Genomic DNA, 26,742 nt, shown 5'->3' with positions numbered 1-26,742 from the left:
CAGTTTGTTAATATGGTGTATCACATTGATTGATTTGCATATATTGAAGAATCCTTGCATCCCTGGGATAAATCCCACTTGATCTTGGTATATGATCCTTTTAATGTGTTGTTGGATTCTGTTTGCTAGTATTTTGTTGAGGATTTTTACATCTATATTCATCAGTGATACTGGTCTATAGTTTTCTTTTTTTGTAGTATCTTTGTCTGGTTTTGTTATCAGGGTGATGGTGGCCTCATAGAATGAGTTTGGGAGTGTTCCTTCCTCTGGAATTTTTTGGAAGAGTTTGAGAAGGATGGGTGTTAGCTCTTCTCTAAATGTTTGATAGAATTCTCCTGTGAAGCCACCTAGTCCTGGACTTTTGTTTCTTGGAAGATTTTTTTTTTTTTTTGGCGGTATGCTGGCCACTGTCGTGGCCTCTCCCGTTGCGGAGCACTGGCTCTGGACGCACAGGCTCAGCGGCCATGGCTCACGGGCCCAGCCACTCCGCAGCATGTGGGATCTTCCCAGACCGGGGCATGAACCCGTGTCCCCTGCATCGGCAGACGGACTCTCAACCACTGCGCCACCAGGGAAGCCCCTGTTGGAAGATTTTAAATCACAGTTTCAATTTCATTACTTGTGATTGGTCTGTTAGTATTTTGTATTTCTTCCTGGTTTAGTCTTGGAAGGTTATACCTTTCGAAGAATTTGTCCATTTCTTCCAGGCTGTCCATTTTTTTGGCATAGAGTTGCTTGTAGTAGTCTCTTAGGATGCTTTGTATTTCTGTGGTTTCCGTTGTAAATTTTTCTTTTCTAATTTTATTGATTTGCGTTCTCTCCCTCTTTTTCTTGATGAGTCTGGCTAATGGTTTATCAATTTTGTTTATCTTCTCAAAGAACCAGCTTTTAGTTTTATTGATCATTGCTATTGTTTTCTTTGTTGCTATTTCATTTATTCCTGCTCTGATCTTTATGATTTCTTTCCTTCTGCTAACTTTGGGTTTTGTTTGTTCTTCTTTCTCTAGTTCCTTTAGGTGTAAGGTTAGATTGTTTATTTGAGATTTTTCTTGTTTCTTGAGGTAGGCTTGTATATATGAACTTCCTTCTTAGAAGTGCTTTTGCTGCATCCCATAGGTTTTGGATCGTCGTGTTTTCATTATCATTTGTGTCTAGGTATTTTTTGATTTCCTCTTTGATTTCTTCAGTGATCTCTTGGTTATTTAGTAATATATTGTTTAGCCTCCATGTGTTTGTATTTTTTACGTTTTTTTCCCTGTAATTCATTTCTAATCTCATAGTGTTGTGGTCAGAAAAGATGCTTGATACGATTTCAGTTTTCTTGAATTTACTGAGGCTTGATTTGTGACCCAAGATGTGATCTATCCTGGTGTATGTTCCGTGTGCACTTGAGAAGAAAGTGTAATCTGCTGTTTTTGGATGGAATGTCCTATAAATGCCAATTAAATCTATCTGGTCTATTGTGTCATTTAAAGCTTCTGTTTCCTTATTAATTTTCTGTTTAGATGATCTGTCCATTGGTGTGAGTGAGGTGTTAAAGTCCCTCACTATTAGTGTGTTACCGTAGATTTCCTCTTTTATAGCTGTTAGCAGTTTCCTTATGTATTGAGGTGCTCCTATGTTGGGTGCATGTATATTTACAATTGTTATACCTTCTTCTTGGATTGATCCCTTGATCATTATGTAGCGTTGTTCCTTGTCTCTTTTAACATTCTTTATTTTAAAGTCTATTTTATCTGATATGAGTATTGGTACTCCAGCTTTCTTTTGATTTCCATTTGCATGGAATATCTTTTTCCATCCCCTCACTTTCAGTCTGTATGTGTCCCTAGGTCTGAAATGTATCTCTTGTAGACAGCATATATATGGGTCTTGTTTTTGTATCCATTCAGCAAGCATGTGTCTTTTGGAGCATTTAATCCATTCACCTTTAAGGTAATTATCGATATGTATGTTCCTATTACCATTTTCTTAATTGTTTTGGGTTTGTTTTTGTAGGTCCTTTTCTTGTGTTTCCACTTAGAGAAGTTCTTTTTGTATTTATTGTAGAGCTGGTTTGGTGGTGCTGAATTCTCCTGGCTTTTGCTTGTCTATAAAGCTTTTTATTTCTCCATCAATTCTGAATGAGATCCTTGCTGGGTAGTGTAATCTTGGTTGTAGGTTCTTCCCTTTCATCACTTTATATCGTGACAGTCCCTTCTGTCTTGTAGAGTTTCTGCTGAGAAATCAGCTGTTAACCTTATGTGAGTTCCCTTGTATGTTATTTGTCATTTTTCTCTTGCTGCTTTCAATAATTTTTCTTTGTCTTTAATTTTTGTCAGTTTGATTACTGTGTGTCTCGGCGTGTTTCTCCTTGGGTTTATCCTGTAGGGGACTCTGCACTTCCGGGACTTGGGTGGCTATTTCCTTTCCCATGTTAGGGAAGTTTTCGACTGTAATCTCTTCAAATATTTTCTCGGGTCCTTTCTCTCTCTCTTCTCCTTCTGGAACCCATATAATGTGGATGTTGTTGCATGTAATGTTATCCCAGAGGTCTCTTAGGCTGTCTTCATTTCTTTTCATTCTTTTTCCTTTATTCTGTTCCGTGGCAGTGAATTCCACCATTCTGTCTTCCAGGTCACTTATCTATTCTTCTGCCTCAGTTATTCTGCTATTGATTCCTTCTAGTGTAATTTTCAATTCAGTTATTGTATTTTTCATGTCTGTCTGTTCTTTAATTCTTCCAGATCTTTGTTAAACATTTCTTGCATCTTCTCGATCTTTGCCTCCATTCTTTTTCCGATGTCCTGGATCATCTTCACTGTCATTATTCTGATTTTTTTTTCTGGAAGGTTTCCTATCTCTACTTCATTTAATTGTTTTTCTGGGGTTTTATCTTGTTCCTTCATCTGGTACATAGCCCTCTGCCTTTTCATCTTGTCTGTCTTTCTGTGAATGTCAGTGATTTTAAATGAAATGAATACAGAGAGAGTACATTTTTTCAGGCTGAAGCATATAAATTCTTTGGCTTGTTTTTTTTTGAAATTTACTTATGGCTATTTCTGCTGGTGAAAATTATTTAGAGAAATTAGAAACTCACTGTACATATTTTGTATACTAACTTAATTTAGCCCCAACTAGTGAATTTAGCATTTATGAATGGAAGTGTCTATGGAGGAATAAAATCTTTAGTTAATCGCTATTTTACTTTTAGCAGTAAAGTCTGCAGCTCATGAAATCTGTAATTCTGGAGTGGTTTCAGCTTGCACCAGTCCCTGGGGAGTCTGTTGATACAGCACTGAATTACAGATTATTATTCAGCTGTAGAACTTTTATGCTTAGGCATTTTCTTACATCTTCCTCCCTCAGTCAGTGAGATCTTATATTTTTGCCAAATAAAACAAATCCCATACTAATAAGAAGCTATAAATAAACAGTAGGAGTGTGAGTCAGAGCCAGCACCACCCTTATTCCTTGTGTGTGTACCTCTCTGGTACTCCCCGATATGTTCATTTTGCACAAACATGTAGTAATGCATAACTAGTGTTCTGCAGACCAACACCAGTTATTTAAGTGAGGGCTCTTTTTCACAGCTAAGCAATAGTTTGGTAGAATTCTAGAATATTACCAGAGTCAAAAAGCAGAATGTGAAACTCTGCATACTGTTGATGGGAGAGAAAAAGAAATATATTTCCTACTTTTCCTGTAAACCCCTGAAGAGTTCAGCCCAGAAGACTGCTGTTAGATCTAGCCACTTTTCAGGGGAAATAAGAAAAAGATAAGTTGCTTGAGAGTCCCATCTCTTCTGCTAGTCAGGTCCTATCTGATCAATTTTATCCTGTTTCTTTCATTAATTCATTTATTCAGTAAATATTCATTGAACATTTATTGTTACCTGGCACACTGCTACCAAAGAACATATAAAAATGAAAAAACTAGAATGCTTGTCCTCAAGGAATTTATTATGGTAAAGAAAAGTGACTTGTAAATCCAAAATTACAACACTGTGATAGGAACTGTAAAAGAGATTTATGCAGAATACTTTGAGATACAAATAAAACTACTACCATTTATGAAGAATTTAGTGTCCTAGCTGTTTTATGTAAGTTGTTTCATTTAGTCCTTTCAACAGCTTTATGAGGTAGATATTATTATGCTATTTAACTTGTGCCAGGAGCACTAACTTCTAGGAAGGGAGAAGGTGGTATCAGGGAAGGTTTTTTCAGAAACAGTTCTTGAGTTGATTACAGCAGGATGAATTGGTAGGATAGAGAGCGGGAGGAAGATGATACAGTGGGCATTTTACGCAGAGAGAGGTGAATATGTAAACCATAGGACGTGTGAGAGTACTGTTGTTGGAATGTAGAGTAGGTTCTGGGAAATAAGAGATGGCAGGATCCAGATCATGAAAGAACTTGTGGACTATGCTTAAGGAATTTGGTCCTTACACTATAGAAGATAGAAATATGATCAAAAACGCATTTCAGGAAGATAGCTCTGGAATTGTTTGCACAAGGCACTATAAGAGGGGTTTTACTTTTAAAGGAAGAAATTCTCCGCCAGCACTGACTTATGTTTATTAAGTACATATAAACACAAAACTTGAAACATCTACTTTTAGTTTGCAACTACAAAACCAAAATAATATAATTATATAATATAAATAAGTTATATAAATATATAAATTAAATATAAATAATATTACAAAGATCAAATCAACAGCTTGAATTTATGTAATAGACCATGTTTTTATGTCACTACTGATAAGTGCAGGTGATACTGATTCTCATGGTGCAAGTCTTTTCAATTTTTAATTAAACATTTCCATATTATTGAGTACTCTGTGATAACTTAATTCTCCCCACAGTTTTCTCTTTTTTTTTTTTTTTTTTTTTGCGGTATGCGGGCCTCTCACTGTTGTGGCCTCTCCCGTTGCGGAGCACAGGCTCTGGACGCGCAGGCTCAGCAGCCATGGCTCACGGGCCTAGCCGCTCCGCGGCATGTAGGATCTTCCCGGACCGGGGCACAAACCCGTGTCCCCTGCATTGGCAGGCGGACTCTCAACCACTGCGCCACCAGGGAAGCCCCAGTTTTCTCTGTTTGAATCACTAAGAAAACCTTTGTTCTATCTGATTTACAGTTATTTGGGAAAAGGAGATAAAGGATAATCATACCTAATAGGCTCCTCTCTCATCAATTAAGGTAGATGTACTTGGTGCTATCATAATCATAAAAATGTAATCGCTGGCCCAAATTGCATGTCAGTTATAATATGACCCAGAATATGCTTACATCAGTTAATGAATCATCAAAATGAAGACACAAATAATTACAGGGAACCAATGGAATTCAATTTGAAAAATGCTGAACTAGAAGATTCATTGTTCATCCAGTACATTATTGATCCAGGGATTTTGTAAACAAGGAAGCTGTCAGTGACTTGGGTAGAGAGTCATTGGCCAAAGCATCTTAAAAAGTTGGGAATCCAGGAGGTAGATATCAGTGGTTTTTTTGTTAAAAATCAGTGATCTTAAGGACCCTTGACAGTAGACATCATTGTTTCCAAACTATCCCAATTATGTAATTTGTAAGATAAAATAACGTGAACTTGATGAAGACATGGCTTTTGCCAGAAGGGGTTCTATTCAGAAATGCACTTTTCAGCCAAGGTAGCCAGTAAAACTTTGTGCTTGCTTCACCTATGCCCTCTGTGATATGGCCTCTAAATACTGATGATCTCAGAAACTCAAGCCATTAAAAAAAGATACTTATATTCAACTGTGTAGTACAATTAGTCACTACTGCTAAGTAACAACATAGTGAACAAGAAAATTGTATCTTGGTTTGTCTAGAATACACAGTTCTACTCCATTTCAAAGAGTGAAGGGAGATTTTGGACTGTTGATAGACTCTCCTTCAATAATAGCTAACATTTATTGAGCAATTAATATGTTTGAGGCACTGTGCTAAACTCTCTACATGTATTAACTAATTTAATCCTCAGAACAACTTTTATAAATATTATTATAATGCTCATTTTATAGATGAAGAAAATAAAGCACAGAGAGATTAGATAACTTAGCCAGGGTCACATGGGTAGTAAGTAGCAAAGCTAGGATTTGAACATGACTAACTTCGTAACTTTAACCACAATGCTATATTGCCAACTCCTCTTCATTTAGAGCCATGCTTGTGTTAGATGTGGAGGCTGATTCTGACAAAAGGGCACTGCAGTGAATACCTCCACATCGTTTATTTCTGTACCTTTACGTGCAGCAATCTAGGAGGAAGGATGAAGGAAGAGGACGTGATATATTTGTCAGCCCTAGAAATTGCTCATTTGGGGGTCTACATAACATAAGATCCACTGCAACCCAGAGATGAAAAATTTTATAAATATAAGGGGATAAATATTACCATCCACCAGAGCCTTAAGATTATCTACATTTAGCACCATTGATAATGTTTCTCCTAACTTTTATAGATAGAAAGAAATCAGTGGGAAAAACAGCTTATTTTGAATGATTAAATTTCAATCCATATCTCAAGCTTACAGGTATCTCCAATAGTTGACACAACAGTTGCTTAGAATAGTTCTGTAAATGGAACCCATATGCAGGACCACAGAATCCCTTCTTCACAGGGCATAGTTTCAGAGTTGGAGGATATTTAAAGGATAAGCCAATCCATAAATCTGTAGGCATTCCTAAAAGAAGAGTGGGGTCTCAGTTATTGGCATCAGTACATAATGAACCCTGCTGGGCTGTGGAGAAAGGAGAAACTGACCTGAACAAGACAATACTCTACACAGCTGTCCCTGGCCTTCCTCCACCTGTTAGCCCTCAGTGTTAATTTCATGGGTCAAATCAAGGCATGCAAGTTCATTAAATAATTTTTAAAAACAACCACTGATTGCTGCTGGTTGATGGGGGTAGAAAAATTAGGAGCTGTTACTTTCCTACCAACTGCTATCTCATTAACAAGGACAGGACACATTACGAAAAAATAAAACTCTTAGGTCCCACTAGAAAAAAGAGCAGCTTAATCCACCAAAGGATTTAAATTTATCATTAGACAACTAAAGAAAATAATTTCATATAAATGGCTATCCACTGTCATAATAAGTAGAAAGAAACTTTCCTACTTCTTTAAAAGAGCAACTAGAAATGTTTTCTGTTTGAAAACAGAGTAACCATTTGTTAAACCATATATACCACTGAGGATGTTTTTAGTATAAAAGGGAATTTCCATGCTGGCGCCGTCGTAATCTTTTATAGCCAAAGTTATGAAGAAAATCAACATATGGGAAATTGTGGTCATGTTTTAAGATTTGCTTTTTCTTTTCTGTTTGATAGCCCTATCTAAATTCCCGTAAGTTGAATGTAAATATGTGTGAGTAAAAATGTATATCTAATTCACCTCTTAGGAGAGGTTTAATATAAGTATAAATAGAAATCATTTACCTAAGCCCCCCCCCAAAAATTACATAGTATTGAATTCTGCCTTTTCTCATCTCTCCACATCTAAAACGATCACTACATACTGTTAATTTTACCTCTAAGATATTCTTTTCTTTTTTCCTAAGATATTCTTGATGCTTCTCTTTCAACCCCATCACCACCACTTAAAATGAGGCATACTTTCTCATTTGGATTATGGCACAGTCTCTCTTCCTTTAGTTTCTTCTTCAAATTCACCTCCACCATTGAAATCATACATCTGTGTTTATTTTTTCCCTGCCTAAATGTCCTTCATTGGCTTTTATTAAATCCAGGTTCCTAAAGCATGGCAAACAGGGCCCTGCCTCCATGAGCTGGTCCTTGCTTACTTCTCCTGCCTCATTTCCTGCCACTTCCCTTATATCTTAAGATCCAACTTACCAGTAATCCCCCATTACCTCCCTCACATACATACACACCTTTATCTCCCCTGCCCCACCTCTGAACATATAATTACTGTCACCACAGCCTTCTTTGTCATTCCTGAGAGGCTTGAATTGATCTGAACACAGAAACCATCTTTGAATTTTCAACTCCTGACTGGGGCTGAACAACTTAATTGCTAGTTTGTTAGTATAGGTATCTTAATATCTTACATGTGTAGTTGAAGCTATGATGAGCTTCCCAGATCCCTCCTCAGAACTAAAGTTTTTATTTCCCTATTGCTAAAAGTCTTGCTACCAAAGAGCCCTCTTCAGGAACTGCTTTGACCCCACCTCAGGACAACTCTGAAGGGCATTTCGCAGTTCCCCATGGGGTCAGTTGAGGCCTTGAGATTGCATCGAAGTCCAGCTTCTCCCTATTCTGTCTCTTTCTTTCCACAGATGTTTATCTTAAGAGGACTCCCTAATAAACCTCCTGTAAGCAACTTCTCTGCTTGCTGGGGAACCCAACCTGTAACATGTTTGTCTTGTTGATATTTTTTTCCTTTCAGTTCTAGATTTTGTGAAGTTATAGTTAGCTAAAATCTTACTAAGTCAGGATCATTTCATCAGACATGTATTGAGCACCTGCTCCACGCCAGCTGCAAAAGAGATGAATTAAGACTTGGCCCCTGCCCTGAAGGAGTTTACAGTCTGATTGAGGTGACAATTACATTTGAAACCATACTATAGCATCGTTAGAAAAATCCCTTTTTTAACTAAACTTCAGTAATTTTAGAATAAAAGTCAAAGGCTTGGATTTTACTCTGTGGTACTGCAGAGAACAAAAGGAAAATATTTCAGGGAAAGGAAAATGAATATAAATAAATAGGGTGAAAGTTTAGAAGTTTACAGAATTTGTCTCTATGATTCCAGAAACTTTTAAGGAAAAGGTAGTTGTTTCATTTTTTATTTTGAAATAAGTTTGAACTTACAGAGAAGTTAGAAGAATAATACTGAATTCTCATACACCCTTTATACAGATTCATCCATTTTTACCATTTCTCCACATGATTTAGCCTTCTCATTCTCTACACACACACACACACACACACACACACACACACTTTTTCTGAACCATCTGAGAATAGATTACATATATCATGTCACTTTATCCCTTAATACTGTAGTGTGTACTTCCTAAAAACAAGGACATAACCTCTGTAACAACCATACGCTTATCGAATTCAGGAAGTTTGACTGTGTTACTTTAATTTACAGTCCAGATTCAATTGTTAATTATTCCCCAAAAGGTGAATTTTAAGAAGAGTCATATAACTTAACATATGTAATTTAAACTAAAAATTGTATGAAGTAAGCCATAGACGATCTCAGAAGTTTACTAACTTGATTAAAATACAATAGTGAAGTGAACTCACTTCTGACTTTCTAAGGGGAAAGCATGGATAGGCCCAGGTTACCTGTAAAGGTGTGACTTGAGGCTCTCCAGAAGTGAGCCGTGCTCTGGAGAGCCCATTTTGTGAGATGCCTTTCAAAAGAGATCGTGTATTCTGGATCCAGGGATTGTGGATTTCCTTGAGCTCCTATGTAAAGCGCACCGACTTGTCATTGCCTGGTCTTCACAGCTTAAGTTTAACGATGTTCTTTAAAGTGGCTTCCCGCCAGTCAGGCCAGTAGGTAGGGGAGGCGCAGCTCAGATAACTAGATCCAGCTGGGTCCCCCGACACGTGGTCTTCGGTGCTCTAGCGGCTAGGCACTCGAAGCCTAGGCTGGTCCCACGAAGCCTGTCTGCCGTCCTCTTGGCCAGGGCGCCGTCTGGAGGGCGTGGTCAGCGGGTGGCTCCCGCTTTCTCCGCGCGCCGGCCCGCAGGGACCTCCGGGACGTCTTTTCGCCCTGGCAGGGCCTTGGTCTGTTGGGAGTTGGTGGTGGCGGCGGAAGCGCAAACCCAGCCTGCGGAGGAGGGAGAAACTCAGGCCGTGTCTCCTCCAACACTCGACGGCCCTGGAGGTCATGGCTTCCCCGCTGAAGCTAGAGCAGGACGTGCAGGGGAAAGTAGATTCATTTCGGGCCTGCATTGCCCAGAAGGCCGAGGATCTGGTGTCCACCTTCTTCCCTCAGAAGCTGTCAGAGCTGGATAGTCGGGTTCAGGAGCTCCGCCTGCAAGACCTATCCAGAATACGTTCGGTGCCAGCCCCAGAGACCCCCGTCGCCCCAGACACTGCGGGGGATGGGCCCAACCGGGATCCGCAGCCTCTGCAGATCCAGTCCTTCATCAGAGTACTAGCAATGCCAGGCGGCGAGGGGCAGCTTCTGCGAAGCAACCAGCATCTGGTGGAGCTGATTGAGCACGTAAAACCCGAGATCGAGCTGCTGAGAGAGAAATGCAACACCGTGCGGATGTGGGTGCAGCTGCTCCTCCCAAAGGCGGAGGACGGCAACAACTTTGGAGTGTCTATCCAGGAAGATACCGCGGACCAGCTGTGGACCGTGGAGAGCACAGCAGCCTCCTATCTACGCCGCTTCTCCACCTATTACAACACCCAGGCCAAGTTGGTATCCAGGATAGTGAAATAGCCCCAGGTGGAAGATTACCGCCGCACTGTAGCCGAGGTTGACGAAAACGAGTACCAGAGTGTGTGCCAGAGCCTGCTCCACAAACGGAACCAGTATGCCACCTTGCATGATGTAATCCTCAAAAACATTGAGAAGATCAGGACCCCTCGGAGCACCAACACTGACAGCCTCTACCGAGGACCTTTCTCCACCCCACTTTCCTTCAGGAGTTGGCTGAGCTGTTCAGCCAGCCAGAGGCTGGTTATTGATGGCTCTACAGGTGACGAAACGACTGGAAATGTGCATTACTCTTTAGTGACAGTTTCATATAGCTTATCCTCGTACTGAATCCTCTTGGTGTAATTTTTATTTGATTTTTCTTCCAGAAGAGAGAATGGGAAGAAGCCATCTGGTAGAAGGTAGTAAGGTTGGACAAGGAGAAAGGACTGCCATTTTTAAAAGTAGCTTTGTTGATGAATGTTGGCCAAGGTTTCTTGTTTTATGGCATTGGTGACATTGAATAGTTTCAAGGGTTAATTAAAAAAAACCTAAAGTTTAAAAGAAAGTTAAATGAAGGTTTCCTAAGGTTCCACTCTATGTTACTTTGTTCAAACGTCAGAAATTCTCCATTTATACCATCATTTCTTTTTTGCAAGAAAAGGAGTTTAAAGGGATGTGTTTAGGTCATTGTATGCTTTCAATTTAGCAGATTGAGATAAAACTTGGTTTTACCGTATTTTGATGGCCTAAGTATGCTTATCTGAACTTTAATTTTCAGATGTATAGTTTCCCTTCTCAACTAGACTCGTACCCTTGATATTTTTCAACTCTGATGTGTAAGAAAAATGAGCGTGTAAAGAGCAATAGGTCTTAAGTGTTCTAAAGAAATGGACATCCATACCTCCCTTAGAATGAAGAGAAATCTTTGAAAGCAGCTTCCTTGCACAACCTCTACCATCTCAGTGTCTTCTACTTTCCTTTTACACACAATTTAGAATTTCTTCTATGTATCCATTTATCTCTTAAGTCCCTGCCAAGTCCTTTAAGCTTTATATCACATTTTTTTCTCAACCAATTTTCATCTCCATTCCCCTTTTGTCTCTTAAGATATTTCTTATAGGCTCTCATAAGAGTTTTCCTCTCAAATTGTATGGGTCATTTAAAAAATCTAAATACTCTAAAATGTGACTGGATTTTTTCCTCCTGACCGCTTTTGAGGCCTGGTTGAGGGGAAACTGTTGTCATCTTCTCAATAGTGATCTATACTGTTGGTATATTTCAAATCCAGCATTTCCAGATTTCATTTGCAGGTAAGATAAATTACTGTACCCCAAGTCACCTTCTGCATCAGAGAATTTCTTGTGATGTGGTATGATGAATCATTCTTCCATAGTGGTTTTTGTTCAGAATTTTATCTTTTTTGATGATGAAGATACTTCAGCCAGCTGAAGTGTATTTATTGAAACTTTTTTTTTTCAGTTTTAGTATTATTTGAGGATCTTCATCACTCAAAATCACCACCTGTGGAACTTACATAATACACACTTAGAAAAAGTGAGGGCGGGAGCCTTTTTGTAGATAGGAATGAGATTATCCCTGTGTACAAGCGACAGCTTCATCTCTTTTTCCTATTCAACTAACTGTGCCCTGAATCCTTATAATATTTTCAAGACTGTATACATACGTAAGTTGTGAGCTTAACCTTTTAATGTACTTTTATAGTAGTACTTTCATGCAATAAATTATTTCTCAAATGAGTTATTGGTAGGGAAATTATGAGGGATTAAATTTATTTTTTGTGAGAAATGAGAATGTTATTTCCCATTGAAATTTCTTTTCCACATAATGTAAGACCCTCTGAAACTAGGTAACTATATAAGTCAGAGTCCAGAATCTATTACTGAAACTTACATAATTCTACCTTTTTTTCCCCTTTGTGCAATATCTTTGTAGGAATATATTTCTTGCTACAAATGAAACTACCTTCAGATCTTGCTTTAGATAGGGTCAAAACATGATTATTTTGTCTTCTCTTTTAATTGATCCTAATCATCCCTCCCCTCTCCCCTTTCCCCATTTAATGAGCGAAATCACTTTTGAACGAGACTATTTAGGAGTTTCTTTTCAACAATGCGTTTTGGATGTCAAGGGTGAAAACCAGCACAAACTTTTATTATATAGACTTGACTCTAAAAGCTGCTCTGAAAGCATTTCCTATTTAACAGCAAGAATTGTTTAAGATGAAAGCAGAGATGTTTTCTTTCGCATCTTTTTTTAAAAAAAGAAATATTTCTTAGTCTGACTACACCACATTTCTAGTGGGTTTTTTTTTGTTTTTCTAGGGTGGATAGTGATGCCCATTACGTTTTTTCTGAGGTGGTGTCAGTCTACCCCGGAAGTGCCTAATGATTTTTGGCTTTTCTTTTGCTTTTTCATTTTCCTTATCTGCTTGACCTGAAGGAGTAAAACAACTGTTTCTTCATGAGTGAAGTGAATTAGAGATAAAATTCTGTTTCAATCACCTTTTTAAAAATTTTTACTTATAGTTATATCTGTATAACTTATAACCTTATAATTGGGCCTGTCCTTACTAAAATGAATATGACTGTGTGTCTATTCTGACCTATATAGATTAGAAAAATTTGTAACTGGTTTAGTGGAAGCTTTATTTTCAAAGTAAACTTCTAAAAAGATGATGCCACGGTAAAACAAGTTTATTCTTTCATTGAACTTCTGAAAAGCGCGAGTCTTTCAAATTGGACCTTATAAAACAACAAAAGATATTGCCTAATAGAAAGACTTTTGTTTGCTTTTAACATTCTTCCTCAAGAGTTCTCTTTATTTCCCTTGTAAGGTATTAAATCTGATTCAGATAAGTGCCAGGAATCCTACATCAGTTCATATCATTTGACAGGCATTTAATTGCATGCCAGTGTGTAGTGGACAATGTAAGGGAAGTCCAATTGTTGCTTGTTTTTCAACCATAGTTAATTAATCATCTAAGGTTTAAAATATCTGTTCCATACGTAATACAACCATCATCTTTTGCTTGTTCCTTATACTCTTAAGCTGTCAAACCCTATGCCAGATTGAAATAAATTGTCTCTAATACCCAAACATGTCTTTTACTAAAAAAATATGCATGTCCTTTGTAGTTAAAGAATTCTGGTATTTGCATTTTATTCCCTGTTCTAACACTATGTCAAACAAAATTGGAGCTGGATTGCTTTTATAAAGTCCCTACCTCTGCAAAAATCAAGTCCTTTATTATTTCCCCTTCTTGCAAATGGTTGCAAAAGCTTTTATAATAACAAACCTATTTTAGGAACTGGTGTCAACATGGTATCCAATATGAATCATTTGCTAATTGTTAGCACTTAAAGCCCCTTTTAATTTCTTTTTAAAAGTCAGCTGAATTGAGAAAGAGTGTGTGTAATGATGTTTTGTTATTAGGAAATGGTTTGAAAAAATCATTTGAAATTAAATAATTTTAGTTTTAAGTTCTTTTTGTGATTCATGAAAGCTACTAACGCAGATTTGATTGGAAATTCTAAAATTGGTAGATCTGGTTTTTAGAACTGAGTGAAATACCTTTCTTAAGCCATATAAATGATATAGAAGAGGTTTAATTTTAAAGTTCTTAAACTTTGGAGATTGGAGGTTTTTTTAAATTATTGTTTATAAATTCTTTGGTTAGAGGCAACATTTTTTTATAGTCTTTATGAGGTTTTCATATTTCTACAGAACTCTTACCAAATGGCCTCAGCCATTAATAGATAACTATTCGATCAGTTTAAAATGTTATTTCAATTTCAAAAGGACTATCTCAATGCTCAGAAATTTGAAAAACTGGGAGAAATCATCCATAACCCACTAGTTTAACAAAATTGTTGAAACGTATTTGTGGGTATCATTTATTTTAAAGAATACATACATGTCTTTATATTATTGCAACAAAGATTATACATACATCTGTAGAAGATAAGCATTTATATATAAACCCAGTTTTACTAATTAGAATTTCATTTGGCCGATATCTCCAGATTCAGATAGCAATAAACCCCATTTCATTTTGTCTTTCAAGGATTCTTAAGGCTCTGTTACCTAACTGTGAGAATAATATTCATCTAGGGCAGGGGTTTTGAGTAGACTGGAAAACAGAGATCAAGTAGCAAGGAGGACATGTGCCTAGATGACGGTGAGAATGTCTAGATATTTATATTAGGATTTTACTCTGCTTTTGAGTTGAGGTTCCATAATGGCATTAGCCGTTTTATTATTTAGTGTTATTCCTCTCCCCCTTCAAAAATTTTTTTATTACCTTATAAATATGTTCAAGAAAGCAATTACATTGTCTTATACTGATTAGATGAGTTGTTCCTGCTTACATGATTTGGTATGAGTAGGAGGGAATCCTACTTCCTCTGTCAACATTTAAACATTTCTGAAAGATGCTATTGTGCACTGACATCAAGGCATTTTTTTAAAATTCCTGATCTTTTTGAAAAAACAAAGGACTCAGTCAGTTACAGAAACAGGTGCTGGACCACCCCTGTTCTCTGCATTACAACACTGTACTGCTAGCACATTAAGTATCTGCCTACCTCGAACTGAAATTATCCATGGGAAGCAGAATAGAAATATAGAAGTTTCATGACTTATCTTTTCATCAACAATAATAGGCATTTAATATTAGATGATTATACATTTGTATATATTTTTTCTTTGCTTTCTTTATTGTGATAAGTCTTCAAGTTCCTAAAGTTCAATTAGCAGAATCTTATCAGTGAAGCTTAGTGATCCCTGTCACTCAAATTTAAAATATTTCAATACTAAACTGAATTTAATAAACTCTCTCACATAGAGAATGTCAAGTGTTATTTTTACTTATTGGTGAAAAGCTAGCAGGAGCTAATGGACAGGAATTAAACCTGCAATCAGAATTAAGTTCCTTTTACAACTTGGCCATTTATTTTTGCTTTGTTATTTAATCTCACTCTTACAAAGTTTTACAGCGTTACATTGGAAATACCATTTGCTTCAGATAATATAGCATTTTGAAATTCTTGAATAAATATATAGTTTCCAGTTAAGATTTTTGAGATTGAGGGATGTACTTTTGCCCCATTAATTTTACAGATGAAGAAATTTAGATCCAGAGAATTATATAACATCACACAACTCGTATGACAAGAGTCTAGAAGCCAAATCATCTTCCATTTCAGGCTTGTGCTTTTTTCACTGCATTGTACTACCTCCTTTTTATTAATGAGATTATGTTAAAAGGGAGTTCTAAAAACGTGCAAACCAGTAGAATTCCATAAATTAACATATCTCTATGAACTGGTGTATTATTTTATTCTGCGAAATTTAAGAGAAGTTGAAATGTTTCTAAACCAGAATGGGCTGTAATATTTTTACTTAATTAGAAATTATATAAAGAAATCTAAAACAATCTCTAAATTTATATGTTAACTGTAACTTTATTTTGGTCATAAAAATGACCCTTACTAAACAAAACTCAGGAGTTTCAATACCTCCAGTTCCACTTCTCCTTCTGAGGAGGCATTATTCTATACTATCAGCCATGCCACTTGTGTTGGAAGGAGGTGCTGTTAGAGCATTTGGAGATAGATGGGGAGAAGTTTAGTAGACGATTTTGTTTATTTCACTTTTGAATATATGGGTTTAAAATATCCTACTGACCCAGTACCCCAACCCTCATTCTTCACCACCAAAGAACTGCTAAGTGGAGTTGTCATGGCTCTGTCCCTAATAACCTACAGAATAAAGGGGGAAAGCATAGGAGCTGTAGTTTTTTGTTGGAGACGAAGGCTTAAAGGGCCATTTCCCAAAAGAAGTTTATCTTCTAGAGCTGCACTATGTTCACTACAGTAGCCACTAGTCTTCAAATGTAACTTGTCCTAATGGAGATGTGCTATAAGTATAAGCTGCACACTAGAGTTTGAAGACTTAGAGCTTGAAGAAGAAAAAGTAAAATATCTCAGTAATTTTTACATTGATTACATACGTGTTGCATGATAATATTTTTGGATATATTGGGTTCAATAAAATAGATTATTAAAATTAATTTCACCCATTTCTTTTTACTGTGTACTAGAAAGTTTACATGTGGCTTGCATATATGGTTTGCAGTATATTTGCATTAGACAGCATGCTCTAGAGCTAAGTTTTCTAAAGTAATTGGGATGAGTCTTGAAGCTGAACCAAAACCTACAGTGATATATGATGGGGACATTAACCGTAGACATTGATTTATCATCTTTTCATAATGTACAATTCAGTAAAAGTGAATCAGGCCTTCTCAGAGTTCAACTTGATCTTGGAACTTGGAATGCCTAAAGGAGTGGTTGGCTAGCATGCCCCTTAAGCATACCTTCTAAATATCATATCTCTTATCCAGACTTATGGTGAGAGCTTAGAGTACTGATATTCTGTATTGCTGATTCACGGTGACTCCATATGCTTTAGAAACCAAATAGATGACAAGGTTAACATCTTATTTTGATGATTGAGACACTTTCCTAGCAGTTTTTACCTGGATGAAAGAATAATGTACCTCTGGTACCTACAAATACCTACAGGCAAAATCAGGCTCTTCCTCAGGGAGCAGCATTTGAGCACTCAATTAAATCCCGAAAATTCCACTGAATTCCTGTAATACTGTTTCTTTGTATTATTTTTGTATAATATATAATATCTATTTTCTCTGAGTTTCTTGAGAAGATTGAGGGTCTTTCACTCTTTATCCCTCATGGTGTTTTGCATATAGTAAATTTATAAAGTATTTTGAAGTACATTGAACTAAACCAAAACTGGATCAAACTAAAGGAAATTGTTTTCTCATAAGACATATAGTAAGTGAGCCACTTTGTTACAATTGAGCATGTTTGTGGATGTATACCCAGGAATATGTAACGATGAGAGACATCTAAAAATTTGATTCAGAATTAAAGAGACCAATTTTAGGCATCTAATTAAACATTTTTTCTTATCACAATAATATAAATGTTTTAAAGTACTTCTGGTAATTCTCCTTCAATATTCCCAGTGATTTCCTTAAGCCTATTCACCCTGCAACAGCTGCAAGTTATTCCAAACCTGTGTACTGAATTCCCATGCTGTGTAAGCCCATTTGAAAACAACTCTCTCACCCCCTTAACAGCATCAGTAATTCTCTTATTACTTTTCTAACCAAGAGTTATGGAGAAGTAAGTCTAGTGTATCAAAGAGTGAAGAATTTTGTTCTTCAAAACTGATTCTCTGTGGTCATGAACATAATGCTTTACCCTTCCAGATTTCTGTATTTAAAAAGTTAATTTCTTAAATACTTAAAAGTTACATAGTTTATTAAATACTTTAAAAAGTATTCTCTTAAGTATTAGAATTTTCTTAGATTTTAAGTTTTATTTGCTAATGAATATAAAGACAAAGCATTCTGGTTAAAAATTATTTCAGAAGTTTTAAACAATTTGAAAAGTGTAGTGAGCTTAACCATCACTGTCTTATTCCTCTACTTTTTTAATATCAGTGAACATTTTTTTCTTCTTTTCTGCATTTTATGCTGTGAGACAAGCTCAAAATTACTGAACCCATTATCAAAATTATTGAACCCATTATCTATATATTTCATAGCTTACTCCAGTACTTCTGGAGCTGAAGAAATTTGACAGACTAATATGCTTGCTATTCTGTAGAGGAGTAATGAAAAGGCCATTTTTATGAGTTTCATGAGCTGAGGGTTAATATTTTCAATAAGAAACCAATAAGTTGAATATAATCTTTTGCATTTAAATTCCACATTATTGCACTGTATTATAAGAAGTCCTAAAGACCACATAGTTCATATGGTAGGAAGTATTAAATGTTACTTAAGAATCTAATTTCTGTTTATACTTTTAGAAAGAATTAAGGGTAATGGCAACAAATGAAGTCAGAATAACTTGATTAAAGGAAGCAAATAATTGTAGTTTATTAAAAGAATATCTCCTTAATCTTTTAGTATGTGCTAATTCTTTGCTTTTCAAGTACATAAATTTATGTATTACCTGAGACATGCTCATTCTATAAAACTTTTGTGTAAAACTAATGAACTTTAGCCCCATAAGAAAATTTGAAAATTAAAAATGACATTTGAAAAATGAAAACTTTGATAATTCCCATAGCAAAGGCTATAAGAATTATTGTAGTCAGAAAGAAGTATTAAATAAATATAAAATATTTCTTTTAGCTCTTCCATTCCTACCTCAGAAATTATTTAAATTTATTCAGAAAGGTTTAATATAAAAGTTCTGCCTAGAAAATAAATTTGAGACTTTTAGTATTACTTCACAGTAGTACTATTCTAAATATATGTTTATACAAGAGGCAGATTGGTGTTCCTTTTAATGAACTAATGGTAGGATATAGTTATTCCTTTAATTATTTAGTCTCATTAAAACTTAATTAATTTCTAAACTAATTAGATTTACTCTGAAATTAGTTCTGAAATATTTAGCTACACTGTCAGATTAATGGCTAATTTTTTTAAATTTAATTTTTATTTTATTTTGGAGTATAGGTGAGATACAATGTTGTGTTAGTTTCAGGTGTACAGCAAAGTGATTCAGTTATACATATACAGATATCCACTCTTTTTCAGATTCTTTTCCCATATAGGTTATTACAGAATATTGAGTAGAGTTCCCTCTGCCATACAGTAGGTCATTGCTGATTATCTATTGTATATATAGTAGTGTGTATATGTTAATCCCAAACTTGATCTCTTCTCAATAATTTAAAGAAGCAGTATTATTTCATTAAACCATCAAATTGTACCTGCCCATTGATTAACATATCCTGAGGATTTACTGATATGTTATTTTGTTCAAGTGTATATGAAACTCTGTACATGTTCTTGGGCTCACCATTAGTATTAACGCATTCACTAACTTACATTTGGCAATACTTTTGCTGTATAACCTTAGTAACATTGTTATGATGTTTTAGTATAAAATTACAGTAGAGAGACCACTGTGTCAATCACCCAAACATTATTCTGTCCTGTTAACCAACAAACATTATTCTTAACTGTCATAGAACTGATTTTCCTGTTTGTCATACATATGAAGTATTTGAATGTATTTATGTGAAGTAATTTTTAAAGCCAGTTACTCTTGAATGAACAAGCATATTCTTCAGTCCCAACATTCCTCCCTACTCCTACCCCCAGTAAACTTAAGAAATCCATCAATTGGATTTCTGTTCATAGTTTTGGCAATACTAATGTGTGTAGCAGACAGCAGCTATTTTTTAGATTTTGAACTTGCTCTTGGATCATAAGTAAATAAATAAATAAATAGCTAAGGTATATACTCACCTGAAGTTTGGTGGTTTAATTTTAAACCACTATACTATAATTTTAACCTACTATTTTATATTGGAGTGATTTTATTTTCTAGAAAAGTTTTGTATTCTGAAAGTTGTCATCCAATTGTATTTTGATCATTCTTTGACTGCCCACAATATAGCCACACATTTATTTCCTCTTTGTGAACAAAGAAAATCGTTTAACAATTCTCAATTCTTTTCATGAACAAGATATATCCTAGGAGCTGTGGAAATAATAGATTCAAAGATTTATAGGACTGTTTCCACTACTCATGACTTAAAACATACAAGAATAATTCCTAACATAAGATTGCCTATACCTGTTTTGACATTAACATTTTAATATGTGACTGTGTTAGAATTGTTCATGCAAATGCATTTTAGGATCCTATTGATAATATTGAAATAATTACACTCATCTTTATTCACGATCATCCCTAGTTCTGTCTTTCATATAATTATCTATCATTCATATAAGTTAGAGGCTATAAAGATTATCTCTGATGAAAAATTTTTTTCCCAGTGTATTTAACATCCTGATATTATATGATTCAGAGTTATGTTACAGGTGGCATATGCTTTCTGATCACACACCAAAGAAAGATGAGAAGTACACAAGGGAAAGAGGGGAAATTTTATGTTATAGACAAATATGATGTGTTAGATAATTATGTTGGTTAAGTTGCTGATGGATATTGATTTCCTTTTATTTAGGGACATCCCAGAAACCTATCTAGGTAGTGGGCAGAATCCAGCACCCTTGGCAATTTGATAAATTGCCTTTCATGAGTGAATTGTATTTTCTACTTTGGAGGTCTCACTGTCATTTTTCTTGGTGATTTCAGAAACATTTATTTTGATGTGGTGATTGTTGGTAGATTGGAATAAAATTGTTATCAACAGAGCTTGGTCTAAGTTGCAGCTAGGCCTCAATATTTTCGAATGAGGGCATGGGCTGCAATGATCTCTGAGGTCTCGTCCTGCCCTATGACTCTGTGATTTTGCTAATAAAATTTCTGTCATATTTTGCTAATAAAATTTCTGTCATATTTTGGTTGACTTTTTGAATGTAATAGCAGACTTTTAAGAAAATCTCCTACATGAGACTTGAGACATGAGATTTGTGGGTCAGGAGGTTTGTAAAGTTTGTAAAGAAACATTATAGCATCTCTAGACATATAAGTCTCTTAAAATAAGTATACTTCATATTCTATTGACTTGACCCCCTGTAACAATAAGAAAAAAGATTCACCCATTCACTTATTCACTTTTTTTTAAGTTTAAGATCATAAAGCCTTCAAAGAAAAAAAAAAAATGTATGAGCTAAGTCATGTAAGGTGGAAAGATTATCCCAGCACAGAATAATAAAGATCAAGGGCAATACAGACACAAGAACCCTCACTGCTAAGTTAAGTATACCTGAAAGAATGTGGTGGGAAAGAAAGGAAATAAAGGAAATCTTTCGAGTTTATTAGATTTCAGGGAGTACTGTACAATTGTACTTTACAATTGTACAATTGGAAATTGGGACCAGATTTTCAGTTTATTGGCTATCACCTTCTTAGTTAAATATGTATTCTATATTTATATGCTTTTTGAATGTCCCATATATAGCAGAAGTTGGGAAATAGAAAAACTTCAGGAAAAACTTAGATTGCTTTGGATTATTATTACTATTTTTTAACATTTTAGAAAGCAGCAGTTTGGAATGTTTGCTTAATAATTGTGAGTATGTTGAAACAAAGAAAAGGGTCAGATTAGTCAACTGAATGTCTTTTCCTGCCTTTATTATTTGGTGTTCACTTCCTAAACACTTTCCTTGGTGGTTTTTTTAAAATAGTACCTATTTGTTTTCCTAATTGTTAGGCTTTTATTTTCCTTTTTAGTTTATTGCTCCTCTTTATAATTGCCTGATACTTCAGTCAGGCATTTCAGATTGTCATTCAACACATCTTTTGAGTTCTGTGTTGGTAGATGATTTTTTACAATCTTTGAATGTCAGAGCTCACAACCATTTGATAGATCTAAAGAGCATATCTATAACCATATTTCCTAATAAAATATTTACTTATTGGGAGTAAAGATTCAAAACTGAGAGAAAAAAATCCCCCTGACCCCACCCAAAAAACCCTTCTAGAATAAGGAACCTTATCTTTGTATAGTATCTTGCCTAAGGTCTCCCATCTATTCAGAGTCTGATTATGAGGAACACTCTTTTGTGTGACCTGGCATTCCAGGGCAGGGCTCAGCACATCTTATTTCCTCTAGTGCTTCACCATTAATTACTCATATCAGCACTTGTGAAGGTCTCACACTGGAGAGTGAACTCCAGCTTAGGTTCTTGTTACATTGTTTTGAGTGTTTCCGTAGGTAAATGTCGGGCAGTATCTTAGAATGATGGCTTCTGTTTCTTAGAGGCAACAACTGAACTCTGATGAGGAGAGTAAGTGATTTCCAATAAGTGTGATCTCCTTCAGCTGTATTCCTCATTTTACTGTTTCTGATGAGGAAGATATTGCCTATTTTGGTGCCCTAAACTTTCTCCTTTCTCTATTTTATGCATGTGTGTTTTGCTTTGTTTTGTTTTTGCCATCTTTAAAACTAACGAAGTTTGTAAAGAAACATTATAGCATCTCTAGACATACAAGTCTCTTAAAATAAGTATACTTCATATTCTATTGACTTGACCCCCTGTAACAATAAGAAAAAAGATTCACCCATTCACTTATTCACTTTTTTTTAAGTTTTAATGAGTTTCTATTATTTGCCCAATTTACTCTAGTGCTGTGGGGACAGAAATTCCAAACTTCTTATCTCTTCTAAGTCATCTTTGTAGTGACCAGCCCTAAATTCCTTTTATTCCTAGTAGTGTATCTCATCATATTAAGAATACAGATCAGGAATAATATTTGTTTTGGTGGAATTTAAGATGTATTGGGAAAAGAGTGCATTTAATTGTTGGAAAGAGATTAAGATTAAAAAGATTTTCTAAGGATATGAGTGAATAATAACCATGATGATAGAATAACCACAAACTGACCAGAGCAATTTAATCTATTAAATCAGCAGTTTTCTATTAAATCATGTCTGGGATGTTAGAAAATGATAATCTGAAATGAAATGGTCATTAAATGCGAGAATACAGTTTCTTATAAAATGCTTTTACTAAAGATTTCTCACTGTTTCACTGTACATGAAATCTAACCATTTAAGCACATTTTGTCTATAAGTGAATCTTTTTGTTTCAATGTAAATAAAGTAGTTGTTATAGCATGAAAGTCATTTGTTTACAAGATACGAAACAATTTTGAGTGAGAGAATTTTTTTCACTAAAACAACATCATTCATGTTAAAATATTTATTGAGTACCTTTAGTCTGAGATGCTGGGAATTGAGAGATGTTTTCTCTTTAAAGCAGTGATTCATCATCCTTTTTTGATCATGGACCTCTTCCCTCTCTCAAGAAAAATATATTTACATATTTAAGTAGAAAGTCTCATAACTTAAGGAAGCCTATGGAGCCCACCATTATGAATCTTACCCTGAAGGAATGCAGCCCAGTAGAAGCAGACATATGAACACAAACTATAATATGTTAAGCGATTTAGTAGGGGGAGATTGTGGAAACACAAATGAGGGTCAGTTAATTTTGCCTAGGCCTAGGTGGTAGAGAATGGAAACACAAAGAGAAGTGGGTGGGTAGGATTGGTCCCAGAAGGTTGAGCATGGAGTTGATACTTTAATTATACCTTAACAGTTGATTAAAAATCAAAACAGTGACAAAACCAAATGCTGGAAAGGATATGGAGAAATTGGATCACTCATACACTGCTGATGGGAATGTAAGATAATATAGCCACTCTGCATTAGATATGAGACCAAAAACACAAGTAAGAAAATTTTACAAAATAAATTTGACTTCTTCAAAAGTAAAAACTTTTATGCTTCAAAGGACACTATTAAGAAAGAGAAAAGAGAACTCACAGAATAAGAGAAACTATTTGCAAATCATATATTTTATAAGGGACTTGTATCCAGAATACAAAAAGAAATCTCACAACTCAACAATAAAAAGACAACTCAATTTTAAAATGGGCAAGGGATTTGAGTAGACATTTCTCCAAAGAAGATATACAAAAAGGCTAATAACACACAAAAATATTCAATATCATTTAGCCATTAGTAGAAATTAAAACTAAGAAGTGTTTAAAGTATTTATTTAATGATTCACTTGAAAATAACAATAATGAAACAATTATATTTTAAAATAGATAACATTTTTAATGAAAAATAATTATATACTAAAGAGGAAAAATTTTTTTTTACTGAGAAGAGTGGCATTGTTTTACAGTTCTGCAAATGTCTAATCTGATTTAATAAAGTAGCAGGATTCTCATGTATTTCTGCATTCAATATGTTGCAGTATGTTATTTTGGTTGAAATATATGAAGAAAATACAGTTATGTAATTGGAAAAGGGAAGAGTATTTTAATACTCTTTTTAGATAATTGTGGGTTATTTTTTGATACAGCATCAAAGCTCAATAAGTGATCATTTCTTAAAAGATTAGTTCAAGATGGAATCTGACATCATATCAATGTAACTTGTATACTCTGTAACATTAAAAGCCATCGATCTGTCTTATACTTTGAATGGAACTTTTACCTATGGATGATTTTGTAATATCATCCACCGGTCATTTGGAAAATATTCACTGAACTATCCATATCTTCCAGATATTAACATATTTCATTATACAATATTTTAAAAATCACATTCATTAATATCACTACTAATCACATCAAGAAAGTTATGCTCATGGTGGTGGATACTATGTTTCCAAAATTCTGAGTTTTGCTTGACAGCTCAAATTTTATCATTTGCAATACATATTGTCGACTGTTTTCTTTGCAGTGACATGCTTGCTTCTCTTACTTTCATGAAAACGTCTGATGAATACCCAAGCCTGAGTAACAGTAGTTTGTCAGTCACTATTTCAAGTTAAAGTGTGTAGTTCATGGGACTTCCCTGGTGGTCCAGTGGTTAAGACTCCGTGCTCCCAGGGCAGAGTTCGATCCCTGGTCAGGGAACTAGATCCCGTGTGCCGCAACTAAAAGAACCCGCGTGCTGCAACCAAAAAAAAAAAAAAAAAAAAAAGATCCCGTGTGCCACAACAAAGACCTGGTGCAGCCAAATAAATAAATATTAAAAAAAATTAATAAGGTGTGTAGTTCAGCTGGCAACTTAGTCACTTAAGTTTTTCTTTTCCCATCACAGAGAGTATTAATAATTTTTACTGCTTTGACAAGGATATTCTTTTTTTTTTTTTTGCGGTACACGGGCCTCTCACTGTTGTGGCCCTCTCCCGTTGTGGAGCACAGGCTCCGGACGCGCAGGCTCAGCGGCCATGGCTCACGGGCCCAGCTGCTCCGCGGCATGTGGGATCTTCCCGGACTGGGGCACGAACCCATGTCCCCTGCATCAGCAGGCGGACTCTCAACCACTGCGCCACCAGGGAAGCCCGACAAGGATATTCTTAATTGGAATTGGCTTTTAAAGTTTTTATATTCATCTACTTATTCATTCATTGATTCATTTTTACTATGAGTATGTGGCTGTGAAGAATACATGATTACTATTATAGTTTGGTGCTACCACCTAGATTCATGCCAAGGCCAAGCAGTTTTACCTTGCGTTTTCACCATTGGTTCAGATTTCAACAGAGTGAAAAAAGGCAAATAATGTCTTATTATTATTATGAAAATAGTTTGACCTTACAGACCTGCTGAAAGGGTCTTAGGGGCCCTTGCCTCCTGGAGGCAGAGAGCTAGGTAAAAAGCTATTATTAAAACTCTCCTGTAGCTAACTTATTTATATTATAAACCATTTTTGGATATCTATCATGTGAAAGACTGTAATAGATCCTGGGGATTCACCAATGAACAAAACATAAAAATGCCAGCTGTTGTAGAGCTTGCTTATAAAGGATAAAGACAGTAAATGTTAGGGAGAAAAGTAAAGCAGAGAAGGGAAAGGATGTGAGTGCGTTTGGTGAGGGTGTGTTGTTCAATTTAACCAGGGTAGCCAAGAAAGGCCTGACTGAGAAGTTGACATTTGAGTGAAGATTTGAAGGGGGTGAAGGTACATGCCATGTACATACTTTAGGAGAGGATATTCCAGGGGGAACAGCAAGTGCAAAGGCTCTGAGGCAAGAACATTTGCATTTGTGAGGAACAAGAAAGGAGGCTGTTGCAGCTGGAGCATAATTAAGAAAAGAACCATAGAAGATGATGTCAGAGAAGTAATTAGGTGGGTCATAACATATACATCACTAAAGGCCATTGAGGTTATTTTAATTTTACTGTGAGATTGGAAGTCATTGGAGCATTTTGATGTACATTTTAACAGGATCATTCTGGTTGCTGTGATGAGACTAGACTTTAAGGAGGGAAGAGCAGAAGTGGGCAGACCATTTAGGAGGCTATTGTAATTATACAGACAATGGATGAAGATGGTTTGGACTGATGGTTAGATTCTGGATATACTTAGAAGGTAGAATCAGTAGGTTTTGCTGATGGATTGGATGTGGAGTATGAGAAGCATACTACAATATTTTTGACCTGAGCACCCTAGAAGAATGGCCTTACCACTCAGTGGGAAACACTATGGGAGAAGTACATTTGAGAGGTCTACCAGGAGCTTAGTTTTGGATATCTTAACCATGAGATGTCCAAGGGGATGTTTTGAGTAGGCAGTTGTATATAGGAGTCAAGGCCAAGGGAGTGAGATGGACTAGAAATGTAAACTTGGGAGTCATCAGTATATAAATAATGTTTAAAACCCTGTGACTAAATGAGATTATCAAGGAGCGAGTAGAGGGTATACGAGAGGAGCTAATGCAGACTTACGCTTGGGAATGAGGGTCATATTTAGTGTTG

At 35.7% G+C, this 26,742-nt stretch overlaps 1 protein-coding gene and 1 pseudogene across 2 annotated transcripts in view; both read left to right on the top strand.

The window, feature by feature from the left end:
* Window positions 1-26,742, top strand: part of ATF6 (activating transcription factor 6) — a 221,677-nt gene that overhangs the window by 130,698 nt on the left and 64,237 nt on the right. The gene's annotated exons all lie outside the window — the stretch shown is intronic.
* On the top strand, window positions 9,872-10,762 carry LOC309958034 (proteasome activator complex subunit 3-like; annotated as a pseudogene). The gene has a single exon. The product of its transcript is annotated as a proteasome activator complex subunit 3-like (transcript).

The sequence above is a fragment of the Leucopleurus acutus genome (assembly GCF_964270905.1).
Source record: "Leucopleurus acutus genome assembly, chromosome: 2".
In the NCBI taxonomy this organism is placed as follows: Eukaryota; Metazoa; Chordata; class Mammalia; order Artiodactyla; family Delphinidae; genus Leucopleurus; species Leucopleurus acutus.
Note: the sequence above shows the minus strand (reverse complement) of the source record. Positions and strands in the feature narration are given on the sequence as shown.